Raw genomic sequence first — 5,045 nt, 5'->3', positions numbered from 1 at the left:
TTTTTTAGAAAATGACAGATCGTTTCGCTAGATAAGACCCTTATTCCTTGTCTGGTATCGTTTAAAGCCCTTTGAAGTTGCACTGAAACTGTAATTTTGACCTTTAACTGTTTGGGGCCAATTGAAGTCCACTATAAGGAGAATGAATGTTTTCATCAAAAACCTTAATTTCTTTTCGACTGAAGAAAGAAGGGACATCTTGGATGACATGGGGGTGAGTAAATTATCAGGAAATTTTTATTTGAAAGTGAATTAATCCTTTAACATTTAGGCTCTATAATATAACAAATATAATATATAAAATGCAATAGAGGTAATATGAATGTTTAGATGCTCTGCATCACAGAAATACATTATATTTTAAAGTTTATTAAAGAAAGAAAACCATTATTTTAAATTTTAATAATATTTCACAGTATTGCTTTTTTTTTCTGTATTTTTGATCAAATAAATGCAGGCTTGATGAGCATGAGACTTCTTTCAAATACATTATAAATAGTAATGTGTCCAATCTTTTGACTGGTACTGCAATTTAAAATATAGGCCTATACAAAATTTTCTTCACATGATGTGCAATACTATGTGTATGCATGAGAAAATAAAACTTGAGAAAATAAAAAATAAAACTTAACCAAAATTATGTTTTCTGTTAAGAGTGGACATTACATTAACGTTAATACAATAGCTGATAGCTGGTTTTTACTTTTATCTCACAGATTTGTGAATCATAGTGACCAGATATTGGCCCACACTGGACAATCTGAATGAACATAATGGTGAGATCACTGACTGGAAGCAGGAAAGGTTTTTTTTTTTTCTCCAGTGCAGAAACACCAAACACCTTGGAATGCCAGGTAAGTGATGTTCACTTATATCTTTGAACAGGATTTATTTCCAGGTAAAAATCTCTATCAAAATGTGCCCTCATTTATTCAAAATGTCTCTGTAAAGAGGTCAGTAGATGTGGGAAGAAGGAGGCGGGAACCGGCGAACATTCAACGTAACTTTAATGTAAAATAAACAAAGAACAAAACGAAAGTAATGCCGGCAGACCCTCGCAGACCCTCGCGGACGTCTGCCGGCCACACAAACATAATAAAACATAACGTAACGTCCAGGCCTGGTCCTCTCTCGTCCTTCACTGATGTCGCTCCTCCTTTTATGCCTCCGGAGCTCCTCCGTGAGAGACTCGAGGCCGGCACGCCTCGCAGGTGAAGCTCATTATCACTCGCGTCACTGGCCTCGCGCCGTTCCCTCACGGCTCTCGCCCGCCCTGCTCGTCACAGTCTCATTTATATTGTTAACTATATTCTGAATAAACTACCAAAAAAACTACTTTGTACTTTGATTTTTTTTTTTGTGTCCTCTCACATAGCCTACCTGACTGAAAGGGCTGATTACGTGGGACATTAAGCAGGTCATTATGTGGGTCTTTGTCTTCTCAGGTGTGAATCACAGCATTATTCATTAAGATTCACGCCTCCCACATACTGTCTTTCTTGACCAAAATGTCTTACAAAATTTAAAGGGATAGTTCACCCAAAAATTAAAATTTGATGTTTATCTTCTTACCCCCAGGGCATCCAAGATGTAGGTGACTTTGTTTCTTCAGTAGAACACAAATGATGATTTTTAACTCCAACCATTGCCGTCTATCAGCCGTATAATGGTTAAGGACTCAGTTTAATGAGAACAATAAGTGTACCGAGTTTGGTGACTGTAGGTTAAACTAAACCCCCCACTTTTGTCAAAAGGTGGCGCTGCGGAGCCCCTTCTCCCCGCCCGTTTCTAAGGCTTTGCCCATATCTACTGTATGACAATAATGATATGTGTGTCGAGTTTCATCCAATTTGAAGCATGTTAAGGGCCCAAGAACATTATAAAAGTTTGACGTGTTGCCAAGGCAACTATGTTTGACATATCACGACATTATTTTGGTGAAGTTTGAAGCAAATCAGATAAACATAAGATGGTGATCTCAATGAATTTTGAAAGTGACACACTTCCTGCTGCCAGTTGGTGGCGGTATAACTTTGACTCACAATAGCCACATCTATGTGATCGGACTACTACAACCAACACACAACCAACACACAACCAACACAAGTTTCATAAAGATCAATCAATGTATGCAGAAGTTATAACACACTTCCTGTTTCCCTTTTCTCACCATAAATTCGTTGCCTCGCCATGGCCAAACCGTTCGAGATATCAAAAATCCGCTGGCAATTTTTCATCATCAATGTCATGACTTCATGCTGACCGAGTTTGGTGGTGATCGGATTAATCGCCTAGGAGGAGTATATCAAATTCCAGAGCATGTGTTTTCCCAAACAACCCGTAATAGCTTACTTCCTGTTGAGGTGACGTATAACTTAGAGTACGAAAGTTGTTTGGCCCGATGATGTCTATATGTGTACTGAGTTTTATACTTATATGTGCAAGCGTGTTTGATATATAGACCAAAATTTCAGACCCTGTTCAAGGGGGCGCTGTCGAGCCCTCCTGCCATGCCCGGGTACCAGCTTCTGCCCGGCCCTGATGGCCGCAGGTTCCAATGTATGTGCAAAGTTTCATGAGTTTTCGAGCATGGTAAGGGGCCCAAAAATGCCTGAATAGTCGGAAGAAAAATAATAAATATAGCTGCGAGCAGCGATGGCGGGCCCAAGCCCGGTGGCACCGCCACCCCGGTGGCTTCAGGGCAACTGTGCACAGCGGGCAATAGGCACTTAAAACGGTTAAACATCAAAGGACTATGTCAAATTCACTCCACATTTACTGCACTACAAGGTGCCGCTATAGAGCCCCTCCTCCCTGCCCATTTTCAAAGGATTACATGTGCCAAGTTTTAACATTATTCTGATGAATTTTGAAGCAAATCAGGTAAAAATAAGAGGGTGATCTCAAAGTATGCTGAAAGTGACACATTTTCTTCTTCCAGTTGGTGGCGCTATGACTTTGAATCACAATAGTCACATCCATGTGATCAGCCTTGAACACCGAAGACTAAGCCGAAGTTTCATCAAAATCAATTAATGTATGCAGAAGTTATAACACTTTGTTTCCCTTTTCTTGCCATAAATTCGTTGCCTCGCCACGGCCAAACCGTTTGAGATATCCAAAATCCGTTTGCAATTAAACAACTTCAATGTGTTAACAACAAGTTAAAAAAAGCTTGGTGTAAATTGGATAAACCCTGTAGGAGTAGTAGTATAAAATTCATAGCCTGTTTTTAAAAAAAATTAACATTCAAACAAAAATAGCCGACTTCCTGTTGGTCGGAGCTAATGAATGTAAATTAGAAAATTGTCTGGCTTAATGAGAACAATATGTGTACAGAGTTTGGTGACTGTAGAAAAAACTAACCCCCCCACTTTTGTCAAAAGGTGGCGCTACTGTGCCCCTCCACCACGCCCATTTCTATGGCTTTGTCCATGTCTACTGGTTGACAATATTGATGTGTGTGTCGAGTTTCATGCAATTTGAAGCATGTTAAGAGCCTCAAAAACACTCAAGAATATTATTACAGTTTGACCTGTTGCCATGGCAACAATATTTCAAATATCAAAAATCCTGTCATAGGTCTACATCTGCTATGTATTGACATTACACTGATGAAGTTTGAAGCAAATTAGGTAAAAATAAGAGGGTGATCTCAAAGCATTTCAAAAAGTGATACACTTCCTGCTGCCAGTTGGTGGCGCTATAACTTTGACTCACAATAGTCACATCCATGTGATCAGACTACTACAACCAACACACTCGTGAAGTTTCATAAAGATCAATATATGTATGCAGACGTTATAACACATTTCCTGTTTCCTTGTTCTCGCCATAAATTCGTTGCCTCGCCACGGCCAAACCGTTTGAGATATCCAAAATCCGTCTGCAATTAAACAACTTCAATGTGTTAGCAACAAGTTAAAAAAAGCTTGGTGTAAATTGGATAAACCCTGTAGGAGTAGTAGTATAAAATTCATAGCCTGTTTTTTCAAAAAATTAACATTCAAACAAAAATAGCCGACTTCCTGTTGGTCGGAGCTAATGAATGTAAATTAGAAAATTGTCCGGCTTGATGAGAACAATATGTGTACCGAGTTTGGTGACTGTAGGAAAAACTAACCCCCCACTTTTGTCAAAAGGTGGCGCTACTGTGCCCCTCCACCACGCCCATTTCTATGGCTTTGTCCATGTCTACTGGTTGACAATATTGATGTGTGTGTCGAGTTTCATGCAATTTGAAGCATGTTAAGAGCCTCAAAAACACTCAAGAATATTATTACAGTTTGACCTGTTGCCATGGCAACAATATTTCAAATATCAAAAATCCTGTCATAGGTCTACATCTGCTATGTATTGACATTACACTGATGAAGTTTGAAGCAAATTAGGTAAAAATAAGAGGGTGATCTCAAAGCATTTCAAAAAGTGATACACTTCCTGCTGCCAGTTGGTGGCGCTATAACTTTGACTCACAATAGTCACATCCATGTGATCAGACTACTACAACCAACACACTCGTGAAGTTTCATAAAGATCAATATATGTATGCAGACGTTATAACACATTTCCTGTTTCATTTTCTCGCCATAAATTCGTTGCCTCGCCACGGCTAAACCGTTCGAGATATCAAAAATCCGCTGGCAATTTTTAAGCATCAATGTCTTTACTTCATGCTGACCGAGTTTGGTGGTGATCAGATTAATCGCCTAGGAGGAGTATATCAAATTCCAGAGCATGCGTTTTTCAAACAACCCTTAATAGCTGACTTCCTGTTGGTGTGGCGTTTAACTTAGAGTACGAAAGTTGTTCGGCCCGATGAGGTCTATATGTGTACCGAGTTTCATACTAATACGTGCAAGCGTGTTTAATATATGGACCAAATTTTCAGACTTTTTTCAAGGGGGCGCTGTCGAGCCCCCCTGCCACGCCGGGTACCAGCCTCTGCGGCGTCCTAATGGCCGCAGATTCCAATGTGTGTGCAAATTTTCAGGAGTTTTTGAGCATGTTAAGGCCCCCAAAAAGCCCCAGAAGACGGAAAAAAA

Source organism: Megalobrama amblycephala, linkage group LG16 (genome assembly GCF_018812025.1).
Source record: "Megalobrama amblycephala isolate DHTTF-2021 linkage group LG16, ASM1881202v1, whole genome shotgun sequence".
Classification (NCBI taxonomy): domain Eukaryota; kingdom Metazoa; phylum Chordata; class Actinopteri; order Cypriniformes; family Xenocyprididae; genus Megalobrama; species Megalobrama amblycephala.
Note: the sequence above shows the minus strand (reverse complement) of the source record.